This window comes from Leucoraja erinacea, chromosome 10 (assembly GCF_028641065.1).
Source record: "Leucoraja erinacea ecotype New England chromosome 10, Leri_hhj_1, whole genome shotgun sequence".
NCBI classification, from domain to species: domain Eukaryota; kingdom Metazoa; phylum Chordata; class Chondrichthyes; order Rajiformes; family Rajidae; genus Leucoraja; species Leucoraja erinaceus.
In genome coordinates, this window is record NC_073386.1 from 39063552 (window position 1) to 39085428 (window position 21877).

Genomic DNA, 21877 nt, shown 5'->3' on the forward strand with positions numbered 1-21877 from the left:
CATTAGTGACTTTTAAATGGGACTTGGTTACTACTTGAATCAAAAATAAATTGTACAGTCATGGTGAATAATGAAAAAGTGAAATTATATGAGTGATTTTTTACAAAGAACTGGAATTGACTCAAAGGGGCGCTTTTTGTGCTGTAACATTCAGCTATTCCCATTCTTTCTGCACAAACATTGAACATAAATCATGACACGCCAATTCCTGTTTACTCTGGAACAATTTTGTATGAAACCTCAAAGATTGGCTATTGCAGTGTTAATTACAATTTGCTTGATATATTCTGACCTCAATACCCATGTGAACTGTCACATTAAATGATTGATGTTTTGAGGTTCAGATTTTCAGGAACCCTTGGACCCTTCATCCCTCCACTTCTACAGTTTGATGCGCAATGCTAATCTGATCATTATGAATATTTTAGTTCTATGTTTCAAAGTAAATTCATCTGGAGAATAATTTGCCATTTTCATTGACGATTTAATTAAGCAGTGAGTTTCTCACAAGCAGATCTTAAATTAAACAAAGCACGAGTAATTCTGGAAGTACATGTACCCACTACTTAAACAAACTCTTACGTTCCTCCAACATTTTGGGGGTTTTTTGCGCGAGATTCCAGCATCTGCAGTTTCTTGTGCCCTCACTACTTAAATATTTCACAAATAGAATTCATTATTAATCCTTTCCATACAATTCTGAAGAATACCAATATTGTGTTATTGAATGATAAATGCACTCTTTTAAAGGGTTAGACCAGTTCAATTCCTAACTAAGCTCCTGGTATACTAAATAAGATTATGGAATATTAGAGCCACATTCCAGGGATGTACTTTCTGCAAATAAATCTTACAAAGGCATTGGATACTGTTTTGAAAATAAAAGCCAACATGGCTGGTCTTGTAAAATCATGCTTTTGGAGAATATTGCAATGATATCGGTAAGACCTTGCCTGAGCTGAGGTTGGATTATTGTCAAATAATTAATCATATATTTTGCTGAAAATAACTGCTCATGCACTATAATTTGACATGAAATGTAAACGGTACCAAGACAGCAAAACAGATAAAAATATCTTTCATTTTTAGAGCAGTTAGTAAAATTAGTGTTTGAAAATCTTAAGAAGCCCAAGTAATACCTAAGCACTATTATGTCGGACAACTATTATAGGAAAAAAGAGCAAATAGCTCTAATTGAGTTGCAATTTGATTTAGCATTAAAAACTTTGGCATTAAGCCATATGGAACATGAGTTTTAATGTGGTCTCAGGAAGCTAATTTTGCTGCTTAAGCAGCACAAAAGTTTGTTATCCTGTAAGCTAAAGCATTCTTGGCTGGTAATTTTCTTTTGCACAGGAAATGTGATATGTAGAATTTGCAGTATGCAACATAGTGTTTCCATAAATATAGTGAAGAGGGAGTGAAAGGTTCCTGAAGACTGCACACATTTTTGCCATTAAAGGTTAGACAAGAAATGCTGCATAGGGATTTAAAACGTAAGGAGAATAAACTTCTCAGGAGCTTTTATTTGTGTCTATAAATTGGTTTGAATGCACCAAAACAATATATTTTGCCGATCCTAAAGGATACAATATGCTGCAAGTAACAAAAACTTCAGCACATTGTTGGAACCAACGTTCATAGTACAGTTAATACCCAATGTTGTTTATATCCAATGCAATGTAAATATTAGCAATTTTATTATCCTAAATTACTATTTGTAATCAAACATTTCAAGCAAAACACCAGTTGATGTAAATGCAAAGTCAGAAAACTACTCAGTAATAAAAATTTCTAAGGAGCAAGCATAGGCAGTGGAATGATGAGATTAACAAAGTGATTGAATTAGTTCAATTATTTCATTGCAAGAAACTTAAGATTGTGGAAAAAGCATGTTACGTTTAAGTTTAGAAACAAAGCTCAACACACCAAAAAGCTCTACTTTGTGTTCATGAATAAACAAACCTGATTCCTTTTCCTGTGTGCGTTTTGCAGTGAAGTTTCAGAATCAGAAGAAAAGTTTCCAAATATTTTAACTGCTCTTTGAAATAGTCACAAAGGTTTCTGTAGCAGTAAACAAACTTGTGAAAAACTCTGTCCCATGTTGTTAAAGATCCAAAAGTTTTGTATTCTGACAAAATCGTCTGCATGTAAAAGTTGCAATCAGTCTCAAACAAATGTAGTAGTGAAAGACTTGAGACTGAAGGTTCTGCTTTCAGTTAACAGAAAGATCATGAGCCTCTGCTGTTGTTCAACTGTCTGTCCTGCTTTTACTGCTTCAGGGCTAGTCTCTGCTAGATGCTGGGTGTGCAGTTGGTAGACACAGGATCAACATAAGCCAGACTGACGGACTCCTTAAGAACATGAGCATGAAGTTTATGAGAACACCCCACCTATGATGTAATGGCACTTACAGCTAATTGAGCGAGAGGTTTCCTTTTTCCCAAGATTTAATCCTAGGTTTCTAGTGAAAACAGATGGACGGGGGGGATAAAGTTGTTCTTTGTTTGCGCATTCACAGCACTTACACCTACAGTGCCTTCCATAATGTTTGGTGCAAAGAACTGTCATTTATTTATTTGCCTCTGTACTCCACAATTTGAGATTTGTAATAGAAAACAATCACATGTGGTTAAAGTGCACATTGTCAGATTTTATTAAAGGCCATTTTAATACATTTTGATTTTACCATGTAGAAATTACAGCTGTGTTTATACATAGTCCTCCCCCCATTTCACAGCATGATAATGTTTGGGACACACAGCTTCACAGGCATTTGTAATTGCTCAGGTGTGTTTAATTGCCTCCTTAATGCAGGTATACGAGAGCTCTCAGCACCTAGTCTTTCCTCCAGTCCTTCTATGGACACTTTTATTGCAGTTTATCAACATGAGGACCAAAGTTGTGCCAATGAAAGTCAAAGAAGCCATTATGAGACTGAGAAACAAGAATAAAACTGTTACAGACATCAGCAAAACCTTAGGCTTACCAAAATCAACTGTTTGGAACATCGTTAAGAAGAAAAAGAGCACTGGTGAGTTTACTAATCGCAAAGGGACTGGCAGGCCATGGACGACCTCCAGAGCTGATGACAGAAGAATTCTCGCTATAATAAAGAAAATAATTCCCAAGGACCTGTCCGACAGATCAGAAATACTCTTCAGGAGTAAGGTATTGAATTGTCAATGACCACTGTCCACAGATGACTTCATGAACAGAAATACAGAAGCCACACTGCAGATGCAAACCACTGATTAGCCGCAAAAATGACCAGGTTACAGTTTGCCAAGAAGTACTTACTCAAAAGAGCAACCACAGTTCTGAAAAAAGGTTTAGTCAACAGATGAGACGAAGATTAACTTACATCAGTGTGATGGCAAGAGCAAAGTATGGAGGAGAGAAAGAACTACCCAAGATCCAAAGCATACCGCTTCATCTCTGAAACACGGTGGTGGGGATGTCATGGTTTGGACATGTATGGCTGCTGAACGTACTGGCTCACTTATCTTCATTGATGTTACAACTGCTGATGGTAGTAGCATAATTAATTCTGAAGTGTGTAGACACATCCTATCTGCTCAAGTGCAAACAAATGCCGCAAAACCTTTTGGCTGACAGTTCATTCTACAGCAAGACAATCATCCCAAACATACTGCTAAAGCAACAAAGGAGTTTTTCAGCAAAAAAATTGTCAATTCTTGAGTGGCCAAGTCAATCACCTGTTCTGAACCCAATTGAGCATGCCTTTTATATGCTGAAGAGAAAACTGAAGGGGACTAGCCCCCAAAACAAGCATAAGCTAAAGATGGCTGCAACACAGGCCTGGCAGAGCATCATCAGAGAAGACATCCAGCAACTGGTGATGTCCATGAATCGCAGACTTCAAGAAGTCATTGCTTGCAAAGGATATGTAACAAAATACTAAACATGACTACTTTCATTTACATAACATTGCCGTGTCCCAAAAATTATGGTGCCCTGAAATGGGGGGGAGGGGGGACTATGTATAAACACTGCTGGAATTTCCACATGGTGAATCCAAAATGTATAAAAATGGCCTTTATTAAAATCTAACAATGTGAACTTTAACCACGTGTGATTTTTTTTCTATTACAAATCTCAAATTGTGGAGTACAAGAGGCAAATAAATAAATGATGGGACTTATTTCCCCAAAATTATTGAGGGCACTGTACAACATTAACATTTGCTTTTCCCTGCACCTTTTCAAAAATGTGCATGATTATAATAAAATCAATACATGTGTTCATTATACAATGTGTTTTAGCCAAGGTTTTACGTACTGCAGCTTCAGTTTACTGAGCAAACTTTTTAAGAATTGACTGGAACACCTGTAAAATAGCTTTGTGGCCGAGGTTCCTGTATGTACATGTGCAGTTACCCTAAACTTGTATTTGTGGATTTCTGGTTAATAAAATAGCAAATGTTTACATTGCATTGGATATAAACATCATTGGGTATTAACTATACTATGAATGTTGGATCCATCAATGTGCTGAAATTTTCGTTACTTGCAGCATATATAAGAATATCATTGGGAATTTCCCAGTAACCCAACAGCCCGAAGTGCTTCGAACTATCATTTACCTGTTACTACTAATTATTCTCTCGTGCTTCTGATGATTGTATACATACATGAGGTCTCTTGCAATTTTGAGGCTGGCCTACTACCATCTGGGTGGAGTTCCAACAGGGTAAAACGAGGCTTTGCTTTTCCACATCAACCCTAATTTCGCTCATTCAGGAGAAGCTTACTATGTTGAACAACTCCTGCCAGTAGTCGTGGGACAGGAAAAAATCCAATCTGTAGACAGCTTTCTACAGATTAAAGGTAAAGAAAATGCAGAATTCTGGTAAAATATTCAAGAGAAATTTTCCAGTTCTTTTTGAATGCTACTATTGAATCTGCCCCCATAACCATCCTTGGCAATGCATTCAGATCCCAAATGATTTGCTGCATAAAAATTGTTCTCTTTGTGCCTTTTTTGGCTTTTCCCAAACTCATAGGAACGTTAAAAATAGAATCAAGAGTAGGCCTCTCCCGTCTGCTCTGAAATTTGGTGAGATCGTGAATGTTTTAAAAATAAAACTAGACTAAGTGGAGGAGGAGGGATGTGTGGGGGAGGGGAAGGTGTAGGGGAGGAGGGAGGGAGGGGGGGGGGGGTATGTTGTGGACGTGGAGGGTTGTGGCGGGGGGGGTGGGGGGGAGTTATGGTCGTTCTCTGCTTACTCCGCACTATGCTCACTCCGCTCCTTCAGTTTTCGGCCTCACTCAACAGCTCCCGGCTCCCAGCTTATGGTCTCTGCAGAAGCAGCCCCACACTCGCTTTCTCCACACTATGCTCTCTCTGCACTCTCCGCACTTCTGTTCTCCGCTCCCTGGCTCCGGACTCACTCTGCTCACTCCACACTCTGCTCCCTCCTCACTCGCTCTCTGCGCACTCTCTGCACACTCTGCCTACTACGAACACTACTCATTCCGCTCCTTCAGCTTTCTTCTCCTCGCCGCCGGTGATTGACAGCGGGCGCCGCAAGGGGCGTTTTTTTCCAATTTTTAAACCTTCATAACTTTGGTAATATTCCACTGATCGGAACAAAACATGATGCACTCGCAGCACAGGGGAATGGCGAGTAAGGTGGCGAAAAATCATAGCACTATCGGGTACCATTTTTGCAAAAATGTAAAAACAACTCAAACCGGAAGAGGACAAGACGAGAGTTTTAGTCACGTATAAGTGGGACCCGCAATATATCCACCTCTCCACCAATTCCAATATTGGTGACCAGTGGGGGGGCTTTCTGGAGTGCTGGTATGGGTTCTTCGGGTGGCAGCTCAGTCCCTCAAGCAGGAGAGTGGGGTTGTTTGCAGTTGCAGAGGGGGGGGGCAAGGGTTCCTCTGGAGTTGGAACGGGGCTGGGCTAGAGTTGCTGCTGGCTGTGAGTCTCTGGGATCTCTGTGCTTGCAGTCGGTGTGCCGTTGGTCCTGACGTCTCCGGCCACCCCCCTGGACAGGAGCTGAGACTGGGAACTGTACCGCCCCCCCCTCCCTCTGCAACTGCAAACAACCCCACTCTCTCCTGCAAGGGTGGTACAGTTCCCAGTCTCTGCTCCTGTCCAGGGGGGTGGCCGGAGACGTCACAGCCTGAGCTGCGCCCCCTCATCCGCAACCCCAAGAACAAGACGTACCTTGCACACCATCAGCTTCTGTCCCTACGGAGAGCGTGTTCCTCTGGAGTTGGAACAGGGCTGGGCTGCTGCTGGCTGTGGTTATCTGGGATCTCCGTGCTTGCAGTGGGCCTGGGGGTCGGTGTCCCGTTGGTCCTGACGTCTCCGGTGACTGGCACTGACCTGCTGACATCGCCGACGTGAAGACAGTGCAAAGCCCCCGTGCTGGTGCAATGGCCGGGGAGCTGGAGAGGGGAGGGAAGGGGTCACTCACATGGCCGAGAAGCAGAGGGGTGTAGGTGGGGTGAAATTGAAGGGAGCGACAATCTGCTGCTGCCTGCCCGCTGAGTTAAAAAGTTCCCACGCAAGACTCACGGTACACTGTGTATCGTGAGTCTACCGTGGGAACTTTTTAACTCAGCGGGCAGGCAGCTGCAGATTGTCAATTATTAACCCTCCCGCGCAATATACCCTCACCTTCTCTTTTATGAATGGGGATTTAGTTCCCCTTTCTTTGAGGACCGACCGGAGGTTCCGCTGTCGCCTCTGCGGGCCGCCCTCGGTGAACGTCTTCAAGGACCTTTCTTCAAGGACCGAAAAAATGTCCGCTATTCGGTGCTTTTTGTTATTTGGAATTTCGGATAAAAGGTTGTGCACCTGCAGTGTCTTTCAACTTCAAGCCAAAGCACCCAAGCAACCATTGGCAGTAAGTAGTGCCTTTCAACTTCAAGCAAAAGCACCCAAGCCACCATTTGCAGTAAGTAGTGCCTTTCAACTTTAAACCAAAGCTCCCAAGTCACCATTTGCAGTAAGTAGTGCCTTTCAACTTCAAGCCAAAGCACCCACGCCACCATTTGCAGTAAGTAGTGCCTTTCAATTTCAAGCATAGCTCCCAAGCCACCATTTGCAGTAAGTAGTGCCTTTCAACTTCAAGCCAAAGCACCCAAACAACCATTTGCAGGCAGTGCCTTTTTACATCAAACAAACCATATTTTCATTTTCAAACCACATTAAGGGTACTCACAGTTGTGTAGACATTTGTTTAGTGTTATTCAGAGCTCAGACAGACGTGACCCCTGGCTTCATCCATCTTGCACAGACTGTGAGGCACACCACTTCCTGGTTTTATAGTCTCTCCCCCTCCCTCCAGCAGGTGCAGCAGAGAGAATGGTGATTTTTTATAAACTTGAAGCCAAAGCACCCAAGCCACCATTTGCAGTGTAGTGCCTTTCATCTTCAAGCCAAAGCACCCTAGCCACAATTTGCAGTAAGTAGTGCCTTTCAACTTCAAGCCAAAACACCCAAGCCACCATTTGCAGTAGGTAGTGCCTTTCAACTTCAAGCCAAAGCACCCAAGCCACCATTTGCAGTAAGTAGGCCTTTCAATTTCAAGCAAAGCACCCAAGCCACCATTTGCAGTAAGTAGTACCTTTCAACCTCAAGCCAAAGCACCCAAGCCACCATTTGCAGTAAGTAGTGCCTTTCAAAGCTTCAAGCCAAACGCAGCCAAGCCACCATTTGCAGTAAGTAGTGCCTTTCAATACCCAGTCAAGCCAAAGCCACCCAGCAAGCCAACATTTGCCACCATTTGCAGTAAATTGGTGCCTTTCAACTTCAAGCCAAAGCACCCAAGCCACCATTTGCAGTAAATAGTGCATTTCAACTTCAAGCCAAAGCACCCAAGCCACCATTTGCAGTAAATAGTGCCTTTCAACTTCAAGCAAAGCACCCAAGCCACCATTTGCAGTAAGTAGTGCCTTTCAACTTCGTCAAAGCACCCAAGCCACCATTTGCAGTAAGTAGTGCCTTTCAACTTCAAGCCAAAGCACCCAAACAACCATTTGCAGGCAGTGCCTTTTTACTTCAAACAAACCATATTTTCATTTTCAAACCACATTAAGGGTACTCACAGCTGTGTAGACATTTGTTCAGTGTTATTCAGACATGACCCTTAGCTTCATCCATCTTGCAGAGACTGAGTGAGGCACACCACTTCCTGGTTTTATAGTCCCTCCCCCTCCCTCCAGCAGGTGCAGCAGAGAGAATGGTGATTTTTTTTAAACTTCAAGCCAAAGCTCCCAAGCCACCATTTGCATTGTTGTGCCTTTCAACTTCAAGCCAAAGCACCCCACAATGTGTGTAGAACATTATTCCAAACTAATTTAAACTCATCTGCCTGCACATGATCCATACCCCTCCATTCTTTGCATATATCTATGTATGGCCGAACTAAGAGCCTCTTAAAAGCCACTGCTGTACTTGCCTCCACTACCAACCTTGGTAGCACGTTCTAGGCACACACCGCCCTCTGCCCTGCATATCTCCTTTAAACAACAGTCCCCCACTCGCGATTCCCCCATACTACCTAGTTCATGACGAACTAGTGCTACAAGACGGGATTATAGTCAAGGGTCACAAAGCAGTCATCCCAGCTATTCTTCGGGACAAGTACTATAATGCCGCCCACAGGGGCCATCCCGATGTAGAGGCAACCCTACAACAGGCGCAGTGCATGTTTTACTGGCCTGGAAAGACCAAGTATATACGAGAAAAAGCCGAAGTCTGCGCTATCTGCAACAGCCTCCCGCCACACCAACAGAAACAATCCTTGCTCTCGCACCCGGTTCCTCCTCTGCCATGGTCCACGGTAGCCACCGACATATTCGAATGGCATGGAAAACACTATCTGGTTCTCGTCGACTCATATTCGGGCGGTTCGAAATCGACGTACTCCAAACCATTACATCTGAAGTAGTTGTCCGGAAGTTGTCACGCCACTTCTCCGTGCACGGTTCCCCTGCATACCTCCTATCAGACATCGGCAGTCAGTTCACCAGCCAGCATTTCAGAAACTTCACGCAATGATGGGGCTTTCGACATATCCCCAGCAGCCCTGAGTTTCCACAGTCAAACGGACTCACCGAACGGGCTGTCTGGAGCGCAAAGCAATTAATGGAGCGTTCACAACTTTCCAAATCTACCTGGACCTGCTCAACCAAAGGAACATTACCTGCGATCCCATACTGGGTTCTCCAGCCCAACGCCTGATGTCTCACCAAACCCGTGCTGTCCTGCTCATTCCCCAGCAGCTGTTGCAGGTCCGTTCACCTCCCGTTGTCCAGAAACAAGTGCAGCTGAAGCGTGATGCACAAAAACGATCTTTTGACAAGTCCAGCAAGCCACTTAAACCTCTCTCCAGTGGACAGGTCATTCGCCTTCTGACCGACAAGGGCAATGGCCATTTGGGTCACATTTACAGCCCTGCCAAAGAACCGCGCTCTTACCTGGTAAGCGCAGACGGAGGTATTTACAGACATAACCGTCAACATCTCCTTCCTGTGAAGGAACCACGTCCTGTGACTCCGTATCCAGAGGTCGCACGTTTGATGTACCCTCCCACTGCCGGGCCGACTGCTCCCTCGCGTCGTTGCTGTACAACAACCACTGACTGTGTCCCCTGCAGCCTCTCCACAGGGTTCGGCAACCTGCTCGCCGGCTTCGCCGCCTCCACTCTGCGGGTCTCGGGTGCCGTCCCCGATCACTTCCCCGATGAAAGTAGGAGACGCAGATTTATACCGCACACACGCCGGATGGGTCTGTAGGCCACCCGTTAGATTTGGCGATTTTGTGTAATCATCTATATGTCCCCCTATGCGTTATCAGCGTTTAGGCTACTGTATTATTTAGCCACCACGTATCAATGTGTTTTGTTTTTTGGCTCGCATTTAGTTATGCTTTATTTTGTTTCTACAAAGAAAGATGTAGATTGGTTACTTCTTACTAACCAATTGTAGTGTGTGTTAGTAGAGCTCCGCCTACTATGCAGTTTATATTATCAGAAGTCAGTTCATGTAATTAGTTTGAGTAGTTGCAAAGCTTGCTGTAACACCATGCTGAAGTATACTGTGAGTAGACGTTAATAAATGTGTTGTACCCAGACGTGCGTCTGACTGGCCTTATGACACCCCAGCAACTACAAAATTAAACATGTTCTGTTTTCTGTCCACTCCAGTCTTCAATCCAGAATGACCCCTTCGTAATCCCATTTCCTATAGTTGTTGACATGTTTTCCACAGGGAAAATGTATGTGTACTACCTGTAAACCTAATGATTTAAAATGATACAACCAAATTCCATCACATTCTCCATTTCCAAGTTTCCTCAGAATCCATTTAGTTTTTTTACTTTTTTCTCACTAAAGTCTTTATATTATTCTTCAAGTACTACACATTAAACTGGAGCAAATACTCCAGTTTGTCAGAAATAGTGCTTTTTAAAATTTGTTGTGCCTTCCTTGCTCCTGTGCTCATAAAATCAGGTTTTGGTATCAGGCCATTTTAACCACTTTTATCAACAAATTAATACTCTCAATGAGGTTTGCACATATGCATTTTTATCATTGTATCTTTTTTAGCCCACGAGTTTGTATCCCCACTTTCTACTTTTCTACTAAAACATAACATACATTTTTCAGCTTTAAATTTAATCTACCCTTTCTCCTTTCCTACCATTGAACTTTATTTCCTTGAAATCTATTATTATCCTATTGCATATCCGAGGTCGGGATAGAACAGTATAAAACACTCACTAGATCACAGCTAGAATACTGAATGCAGATTTAGTCGCTAGATCACAAGAACACTATGCTGATTCTTGAGGGTTTGGAGGAGATTTATAAAAATCCTGCCAGCACTGGAAAATTATTGAGAAGTGACTGACCACACTCAGTTGGGGATTTTGTTTGTAATAAAAGGGAATGAATGGGGATTTAGTCAAGATTTATAAAATTATGAGGCCGAGAAAGTGTAAATGGGGGGGAACCTTCCTGGAGTTGAACAATTAGCAAATAAGGGATATGGATTTAAAGTAATTAAGAAAAAGTTTAGAGGGAATCTGAGCTAAATATTGACCTAAAGGATTTTGAGGCCTATGGGCCAAATGCAGGTAAAAGGGGCTAGCCAGTATCTAACATTTTGTGCTTATAGCTCTTTGACTGTAAAATATATATAGCACACCAGACCTGAAAGAGTGGGGAGGGAAAAATCATCGTCACATTTAAAAAGTACCAGGATGAAGAACTGTATCCTGATGCTGCAGATCAAAACGAAGAAGTGGGAGTAACCCCAAAAGCTTCATTTTGGGACTATGTAATTACTTCCTGAATTACTAGGTTATTTGATATAGGAGATGGGAGCACTGCTTAAAAGGATTTCAAAATTGGACCAAAACTGCCACTAGATGGCCTTGGTTTTGATTGATTTCAAACCTGCCTCCATTCTAATAACTCTGGGCTGACATCTTTATTTCCTGATTGTCTTTCTCCTAATTGACAACTTGGGATACAACAAAAAAACAGAGCAGATAATAATATGTACAGGTTAGAGTTTATGGTTTATCCCCTCCTCAAACATTTATTTTAGGATGGATGGTTAATGAGTAGTTGATGATAGTCTGGGTACATAACAAAGCAAAGCAACCCAGCTTGGAAGTGTAACGCAGCTGGAGTTGCGGCTACTTGAATCTTGTATCTTTCCTACCATGCGACTTAATTTTTGAAGGAAAGCAACAAAAAAAATCTAGACTTTTTAAAATAAAAGTAGTATAAACATGCATACAGAATAATCTTATAAATATATGGTACAGAATGGGCATCAAATTGAATATAGTGATTTATGTACAAGCCTGTCTCTAGTTTCTCATAAAGAATGTTCAAATAAACATTGGTCTTAAAGGTTTTCCAAAAAAATGTGTCACTTTATGCATCAAATTTAGTCTGAGTGACCCAGCCATGGATGTTTATAAACCACGATATGTCAATGCCCTTTGTGCACCATTCTGACCTATTAACCAATGTGGTTAGCAAGCTTTGAGTAATGGAGTGCCTTTGTCCATCCACCTGTATCATATTCTGCTTGGGTAGCTTACATTCTAATGGTACGAACATTGAATTCTCAAATATTAGGTAACTAACCTACAAACAACACCCCCACCCCCCCGTCAATGGGTGGGGCCGAAATGGCAGCCTCGCCAGCAGCCTGTGTGTTGTTTTTAATGTGTCTAAAATATATGTTTTAATCTTTCTCGGTATGTTGAGATGTGCGGGGTGAGGAGGGAATAGGGGGAAACCGTTTTCAGTCACTTATTTTGACGGAGATGTGATCTTTCTCCATGTCACGTCTCCGTCCCTTCCTTGCGGCCTAACAACTGGATTGGTGCGGCCTTTCCTGGCCTGGAGCTTCAAGCCGTAAGTGCGGCGTGGATTACCATCGAGGAGCGGGCAATTTTTGTGGATCGCTGTGGAAGTGCTCCGACCGCGGGGCTTGTGGTCTTTAACACCGTGAATCCACAGTCTCCGGTAAGAAAAGGCCGACTCGGCAGCTCCATGCCTCGGTTTGTTTCCATTCCGGCACCGGCGTCTCCATCAACCAGACGAGAGGGCTTTAACATCAGGCCGTCGCAGAGGCAGTGCTGAGGGTTCAAGACCCCGACCACCACGGGTGAACTAAGGAGGAAGATAACTGAACTTTATTGCCTTCCATCACAGTGAGGAATGTGGTGTGTGTTTATGTTAAAATTATTGTGTATTACGTTCTTATTTTACTTTTATGGCTGTATGGTAACTCAAATATCACTGTGTGCATGTGGCAATAAATGTGAACTTAAACTTTCTCTTTTCTCTGTGCTCTACCTAGATTTGCACAAATGTCTCCCCTTTCCCCCATGATTTTATAAGTACATTAAGGGAAAGAGTGTATAATAGGGCCCCTCAGAAACCAAAATGCTCATCGTCATTAGACGATGCTCATCGTAATGCCCAGAGTCATTAGAATGGAAGCTCATCGCAGGATTTAGGCTAGGTCCTCAATGAGGACCTTCTCCATTTTTACTGAGGCGAAAGACAAGAAGACTAGGGATCTTGGGCCAGTTAATGGAAATGTCTTGGGGACACTCTATATCATGGTTGAGGAACTGCTGAAAGTCTTACGGCATAAATAGGTTGATAAATCTTCTGGGCCTAATCAGATATATCCGCGGATACAGTGGGAAGTGAGAGAAGAAATTGCAGAAGCGTTGGCTGAGGTATCAATCAACAATAGACACGGGTTAGGTGCTGGAAGATTGGTGGATGGCTAATGTGCCTCTGTTTAAGAAGGGCTACAGAGAAAAGCCTTGGAAGTATAGACCAGTGAACCTAACATATGTGGTTGGCGAGTTATTGCCGAGTATTTTGAGGGATAAGATATACACCTGCCCACTGCCCAGTATTTTCGATAAAGGGCAGTGAGCAGGTGCTATAAACATGCACGGGAACGTAGACGCTCCTGCTCCCACGACTCGGGCAGATGGGGCGGCAGTCCATCTTGGAGAGGGAAAACTGATTTAAAACTTCCACTGCTTTTGTGGCCATATCCAGTCATGGAAAAGGCTCCAGGAGTAAATCTCAAAAACATCCAGAGTCGGAGCCCCTAAGGCAGTACGTCGTTGTCTACAACCTCGCTCTGGCAGCTCCTGCGACGGCGCTGGTGCCAAACTGTAACGGCCCTGCTGTTCTTTTGGATCGATCAGTGACGTGGAGAGGGGGAACGTGCTGCATGGGCAACAGCCTGTCCTCCATATGACATCGCCCAGGATGCATCACCCATGGCCAGTCATGACCGAGAAGGGCCTACTACAACACTGGACAGATTTTGAGGAACAGGATTATTATTCAGTTTTTTACACCAATACACTGTTCTTAACAAAATCTACCCATCATGTGAAACCTTATAAATTAGTTAACTTCAAGACCAAAAGTCAAAATTGTTTTTCATGACAGACGAATCTTAATCGTTTTACCACCAATTTGGACACCAAAAATGTGACGTTAAAAACTCTGCCACATTTTGTCATGATTATTTAATTCATAAATAAACTTCATATGGTCCCTCATACATATACATTCTGATAAAGATCTGGGGAAATATCTTCATCAATACCAGGGGAAAAATACAGTAACATGTCTGGTATTCTGCCTAGCAAAGATCTGGTAACAGTCGTTGTGCTTGGTGTTCATTGTCACAACGACCATTATCGGGGTCGGCACCTCCGTAAGTTAAACCATGGAGGCTCCTAATCTCTACTGCTTTCCACAAACGCAACAAAGTATCCTATGGCAGTAATGATTTTTTGGCGAGTTAATAATTTTTTCTTATATTCAAAATTCATATATGAAATGAAAAAATATATTGTGGTGTCAAAAACACGACGACTGTATTTTTGATATATTTTCTGACGTTTAAAGTCAATTAAAAAAATTTGAGGGCATAAATTGGTCATCAAAACTGAACCAATCTTCAATTTGGCAACACACTGTCTCTTGTTTACCTTTCGTACGGACCAAGTCGCTAACTTCATTCCTTCGTGTCAACTTCGGGAAGCTCCACGACGATCATGACGGACCTATAATATAATTGTGTATACATGATTTCAGTTCTCGAGCCTTGGCTGTAGTGCCTTTAATTTTATTTTTGGGTGATAATTTCAAACAGATTTATTACTGTGTGTTTCACCTTTTTGGTGAATGAGTCCAGATCAATAAATTTTATTTCATCAATATTGATAGTAAATACTTTACTGGTATATTCAACAGTGTTATTACTGAATGATAATGTGGGCACAATTTGAGAAGAACTTTAAATAAATATGGCAAACATCTCAGGCTGTATATTTCCTATTATACCAACTCATTGTTATCCACAAAGGTTACCCAGGGATAACAAAATGTGTGGTTGCCACTCAGGCTTTCTCATTTTATCATTAATCCCCTCCGCCAATAAACATGTAAGGCTTTTGATTGCTTTTAAAATGCCAATATACTGCTGCATAAACAAACACTGCTCTATTGGAAAAGTGTACAGCAATTAGAATCAGGTGATCGAGAACCAATCACCATGTTTATGGGAACAATGTGGGGTCTGCAGCATAAAAAGATGTATTGATAGAAAAAAAATTGAATGGGGAGTGGAACCGACCATTATGACGAGGAATGCGTACACTTGCATATTACTGCACCGGAGCCTATGAATCCATGGTGAAATCTACATCTATCTATATACATTAAAAACTCTCTGTGTGTGTGTGTGTGTGTGTGTGTGTGTGTTTGTTTGTTTGTGGGTGTCAGATTTGGCCTTTGATTCCTTGGTCCGCCAAAACCACACGCAAAAACTCCGAGATTTTTTCTATTTCGCTAGTAATTTCACTTTTACATTCACTCATCCACTCCTCATTACATTTAAACATCTTTATGTACACATTTTAAATAACCCCCCCACCCCCCCCCCAACACTTCACTCATTTTGTCGCTGTCCTCTGGCCAGCCACCATAATGGCTGCTGCAGCTCGGCTCTCCTCCAAAAACGCCAACATTTTTCCCAACGGCTGCTGCCGCCCGGCTCTAGCTCTGTCACGCTGGCCGTTGTCACGCTGCCGCCCGGCCCGGCTCTGTCACGCTGGCTCAAGCCAAAGATCGGCTGTTCCCCCGACAGAGCCGGCCCGCAGCAGCGTCTCGACGGGCGTACGCAGCGTCTCGACGGGCGTATGTAGCGTCTCGCACGTCTTACGCAGCGCCTCGACTCTTACGCAGTACGCGTACGCAGTGTCTCGACGGGCGTACGCAGCGTCTCGACGTAGTACGCAGCGTCTCTTCACGGCGTACGCAGCGTCTTAACGGCGTACACCTGGCCCGCAAGCTCACTCAGCATCACGCCCATCCACCCACCCACTCCACCCTCCCCCCCCCTACTCCACCCTCCCCCCCCCCCCCCCCCCCCCCCCCCCCCCCCCCCCCCATACTCGGGGTCTGAAGCACGTTCGGGGACCAGACCCAACGGGTCTGCACTTGGTCTAGTATACTATTAAAAGTCTCACATTGTTTCTGTATGTGTGTGTGTGTCTGTCGACATGTGTTATAGTATCTTCTCCAAAACGGTACAAAGTAGCACTGAAATTTTGGCAGAACCGTACTCAGATTTTTCACCTCGTCGGTCTTGCCAGGTTTCCTTCTGGTTTGATGTTATATTTGAAAAGCTATTGATGATTAAAGTTTAAAAAAAAGCCTACTTTGAAAATAATAATGGCTTTGGAGAGAGACAGTCTTCCAGCAGCTTCCAGTGATGATGTCACAATGCCATCTCATGGTCCACCAATCACAATGGCATCTAATTTACATAGGCTGCCGAGTTCAACAATGACGTCACAGTGGGACTTGCCCGTGAAGTCTTCAAGCCGCTGCCAATGGCAGCCAAGACTTCGCAAATTTTACCCCCAGCCCACTCCCCACAGCCCACTCCCCCTCAGCCCACAGCACACTCCCCACAGCACACTCCACAGAATTTTGAGAGACAGAATTTTGGCAATGCCCCTCTCTGACATTGGTGGCCCAATCGTTGAGCAGCAGCATCACCATTGGCAGATTCACGAGCAAGGAGCGCCGAGGCCGGCTCAAAAGGCGAGTCAATTCATTGGTTCCGGGAAGCGCTAACTGCACCTCCCCCCCCCCCCCCCCCCCCCCCCCCCCCCCCCTCCAAATTAGAATGATTAATTGGCTCCAGGGAACGCCGACGGGTTGCGTTGGGGGACCACGCCTCCTGTGGGGGCTATGGGTGAGTGGTGGAATATTGCGTTGGGGGAACGGGTGAGTGGTGGAAACGGGTTGAGTTGGGAGAGCGGGTGAGTGGTGGATTATTGCATTGGGGATGGGGCCCAACGGGTTCCACTTGGTCTAATATATATAACTAAAAGTCTCATCTTGTATGTATGTAAGGGGATCTTGTATGTATGTAAGGGGACCCAACGGGTCCACGGGTCATCTAGTATACAGTATGTTAAGCTTGTGGTTCTTTACTGATGTTTAGTAAGTCCAGGTTAGTGGATACAGTCCTCTCCTTTCCAAGTAACCTTTATTCAGAATGAAAGGTTGGATTTGGGTAATTTCAAAATTAATATTGTTTAGATCATATTTTGCAATAGTCCTAATTCAATGTTCTTTAATTCTTTACAAATTAGATCAGCAGGTATGTACTCTGAAAGACCAAATATGGCCATTGGATATTTCCCAAAGTAGTTTTATCAAGCTTTCAGTGGTCATGTTAATTTTATTTTTCTAAATTCTGGCCTGTTATGCAACAGTTTCAAAATTATGTTCTATTAAAGCGGAGCATTGATTCTTTTATGAAAGTGAGACATTTCAGAGAGTTTCTATTTATTTGATGTTGGCAGTGATGTGGAACCAAACTGAGCTCACTTTATATTCTGGCAGACAGGGAAGCCATATTGAAAAATCATTATGTAGGTAGAGGTATAGTTTCTCAACTGTATATCTTGTAATATTTATAAAGTTTCAGAAACCAATGAAACTGGCTCTTTTCCCAGTGCCTGAAATGAATAGCTTGGAATGTTCAGGATATATGGACTGATTGGTGAAAATGATGGTTTGCTCTACCTTTAATTATTCGGTATCAACTGGATATTGGATTGCTCCAATATTTTGAATGTGGAATAACGTGATGTAATTGGGAATCACTGGGCCAATTTTTCAGAGTGTGATGATTTAACAAAGAAGCCTGGGACAACATTGGTCTTCCTGTACCATAGCAGCTTTGACCACTTAAATGGAAAATAACCTGGATAACCAAGTTTTTACCGTTGTCATCAATGCCCCAGGCTATACTGTTAACATCGAGGACATGGCTGATGAAATTCATTGTAAGTTCTCTTGTCCCCAAACACCCCAAGTCATTGCTACAACCCAGGTGCTATTACGATCTTCAAGACCAATGATCTGCATAGTATTATAGAACATGTCATTTCAGAGATCCGTGATAACGGCAAATTCATCAAATGGCATCGACAAACCCACAATTTTATAATTTTGGAAGGGATACCATATCAACAATATGACAAATAAAGTTTACAATAAAAATAAAGTTTTATTGTATCGAAGATAGACAGAGAGTGGATTTGTACCTTTTGGGATGGTGTAACGTTGTAAAACCCCCTTTTCACGGTGCGACTTGACGCAAGAGGTAACCAGAGTTTGACATCGTGGGAACCTCGTGCGGTAACAGTACGGCATTCGTGGACCACCGTGGCGCTAACGGCAGGTAATCGTGTACCTTGGGTACTCGGGAGAAAATTCAAACATGTTTGAATTTGCCCAAGAGTGACTTGTGCACTTGTGGTTGAGCATTGCAACATTTTATGAACGTAGTGGCCAGTGCGATATCCGCAGTAACTCTTGCGGTCACCGTGGGAACTCCTGCGAACGGTGAACCCGGAAGTTGGATAGAGTGAATCCAGCCAGTTTGCTATTTACATACAAATCTAATAAAACTAGCTAACAAGCATTTAATTAATGTCAGTGTGTCTCTTTTTGTCTGAAAGCAGTTTCTAACTGGAGGAACTCCGCGGGCCAGGCAGCATCTACGGAGGGAAATTGACAGGCGAGCCTTTCCTCAGGCTGCCTTATCTCTCTACCCCCCCAACTCCCACCCACACACACAAATGCTGGAGAAACTCAGCGGGTGCAGCAGCATCTATGGAACGAAGGAAATAGGCAACGTTTCGGCCCGAAAAGTTGCTTATTTCTTGTGTATGTTTCGGAAGGAACAGCAGATGCCGGTTTAAAGAGAATGAGTTCGACGGCAGGCAGCATCTTTGGGGAGAAGGAATGGGTGACATTTCGGGTCGAGACCCTTCTGATATGCTGCTTGTCCCGCTGAGCTACATGTTGTGTCTATCTTCGTTTTAATCCAGCATCTGCAGTTCCTTCCTGGCCGAACCCGATTGAAAGATGAGAGGCTGGGCGATAGAAATCATTAATTGAATTAAATAACTAGATACCTGTCTAATCGTATCTACAGGATTGGACAGGCTAGATGGAGGAAGAATGTTCCCGATGTTGGGGGAGTCCAGAACCAGGGTCCCAGTTTTACAGTCTACCGTGGGAACTCATTAATTACAGCGGGAAACCTTCAGTTTCCCAGGGGGTCGGGACGGGACTGGAGTTGGGAGGGAAAGGTGGGGGAGTCGAGGGAGAGGAGGGGGAGACAGATGGGGGTGTCTTCATTTACTGGCGGTGGGTGTCTGTCACTGAAACAGGCAGGTGAGATTTCACATTCACCTTGTGTGTGCCTCTCTCTCTCTCTCTCTCTCTCTCTCTCTCTCTCTCTCCCTCCCTCCCTCCCTCCCTCTCACACAGGCATGAATGGATGAACTCCGCGGGCCAGGCAGCATCTACGGAGGGAAATGGACAGGCGACCCATTCTTCAGGCTGCCTTATGTCTCTCTCCCCCCCCAACTCCCACCCACACATGCGAATGCTGGAGAAACTCAGCGGGTGCAGCAGCATCTATGGAACGAAGGAAATAGACAACGTTTCGGCCCCGCTGCACCCGCTGATTTTCTCCAGCATTCGTGTGTGTGGGTGGGAGTTGGGGGGAGGGGGGGGGAGAGAGAGACATAAGGCAGCCTGAAGAATGGGTCGCCTGTCCATTTCCCTCCGTAGATGCTGCCTGGCCCGCGGAGTTCATCCATTCATGCCTGTGTGAGAGGGAGGGAGGGAGGGAGGGAGAGAGAGAGAGAGGCACACACAAGGTGAATGTGAAATCTCACCTGCCTGTTTCAGTGACAGCCACCCACCGCCACTAAATGAAGACACCCCCATCTGTCTCTCCCTCGACTCCCCCACCCTTCCCTCCCAACTCCAGTCCCGTCCCAAGTTCGGTCTGTGAAACGCAACACGCCAGCCCCGACAACCAGCCCGGTGGTCAGTCCTTTGAAGATAGACACCAGTTGCTTGGAGCAACTCAGCGGGACAGGCAGCAGCTCTGGAGATACGGAACGTAAATGCTGCCTGGCCCGCGGAGTTACTCCATTCATGCCTGTGTGAGAGTGAGGGAGGGAGAGAGTAAAGAAGGCTCTCGACCCGAAACGCCACCCGTTCCTTCTCTCCAGAGATGCTGCCTGTCCCGCTGAGTTGCTCCAAGCAACGGGCGTCTCTCTTCAAATAACTCTCCAGGACTGCCTCTCTCTCTCTCTCTCTCCCCCCCTCTCTCTCACACCCGCACGTATCGAGTACACTCCGCGCCCCCCCCCCCCCCCCCCGCTACAAACAGAGAGGCCACCCCCTCCTCACCCTGCCTGATCTCTCTCTCCCCCCCCCCCCCCCCCCCCCCCAACTCCCACCCACACACGCGAATGCTGGAGAAGCTCAGCGGGTGCAGCAGCATCTATGGAGCGAAGGAAATAGACAACGTTTCGGCCCCGCTGCACCCGCTGAGTTTCTCCAGCATTTGTGTGTGTGGGTGGGAGTTGGGGTGAGGGGGGGGGGGAGAGAGACATAAGGCAGCCTGAAGAATGGGTCGCCTGTCCATTTCCCTCCGTAGATGCTGCCTGGCCCGCGGAGTTCATCCATTCATGCCGGTGTGAGAGAGAGGGAGAGAGGAGAGAGAGAGAGAGAGAGAGAGAGAGAGAGAGAGAGAGAGAGAGAGAGAGAGAGAGAGAGAGAGAGGCAGTCCTGGTCAGTCCTTTGAAGATAGACACCAGTTGCTTGGAGCAACGCAGCGGGACAGGCAGCATCTCTGGAGAGAAGGAACGGGTGGCGTTTCGGGCTGAAAGTTTCTTCAGACTGAAAGTTTCACCTCTCAGTAGATCATAAAATAACACAATCATCACGGTCAATGTGAGATACAGTCTTTATTCATATTTGACAAAATAAAAAGACGACTTCTTGCACATATTGAGAGAAGGTGCATCACACCAAACAACATTTGTCTAAAAAAACACAGATTATTCTTCAGCTCATTAAAGAGCTCGGGTGAAAAAAACGAATATAGTGTGTGACAACAAAGTAACATCATTTGTGCCATGTGATTAACTACACTACAGTCCACGATGTTCATTCGGGAAAGATCGGGAGACGGACAAGTCACTCGCACAAATGACAGAATTGCCGAGTACCGTGGGAACTCTTTACTCTACCCCCGTTATATCGTGTGATATCGTGCTAGACCACGACCACTCCACTCTGGCTACATCTTGCGTCAAGTCGCCCCGTGAAAACGAGCCATAACAGTGAATGGCGTATGCAGAAAATTATGGCCAAGGTGAAAAAAATGACACATTAGGATTCATGGTTTTATTTCAAGCATGTCAAAAAGCAAGGAAATTATTTTCTCTGGGCCTCAACAGGAGTATTAGGTCAGTTCTGGGCACTGTATTTTGGAAAGAATAATAAGAACACACGCACAAGCACGGACACGTGCATGCACAGGCACACATGCACACGCACAGACTTGCATGTAAATACACATACGTGCGCACACATGCACACACCTACACAGAGACACACACATCACAGACTGACACCCACACACATCATAGACTCGCACACACACACACCCTTCAAAGGCTAAGAATGCCAGGGCTTTTAGAATGGCGAGTACACCCAAAGGCACAAATCATCCGGATTTGTGATGAAAGTGCTATTACATCATTATTGTATTGTTAACTTTCAATTTAATGATATCACCATCTTGGACCAATTAGAGAAGGGGAATAATGGCATGAAGAAATGCCAGTAAGTTGGTGGTGAACAGACTGAAGCTGGAATGCTGTAGTATGATTTTATGTTTTCTTACTAGTTTTCACAGAACAT

The 21877-nt window shown here is 44.4% G+C and overlaps 2 protein-coding genes across 2 annotated transcripts in view; one reads left to right on the forward strand and one right to left on the reverse strand.

Annotated features, from left to right (window-relative positions):
- The window catches only part of angptl1a (angiopoietin-like 1a), a 50741-nt gene extending 48360 nt beyond the window's left edge, over nt 1-2381 (reverse strand). Inside the window, exon 1 of the mRNA XM_055641987.1 lies at nt 1966-2381. The gene's annotated coding sequence lies outside the window, so the exon portion shown is untranslated. The remainder of the gene's footprint in view (nt 1-1965) is intronic.
- The window catches only part of ralgps2 (Ral GEF with PH domain and SH3 binding motif 2), a 266842-nt gene that overhangs the window by 153318 nt on the left and 91647 nt on the right, over nt 1-21877 (forward strand). The window lies entirely within an intron of this gene.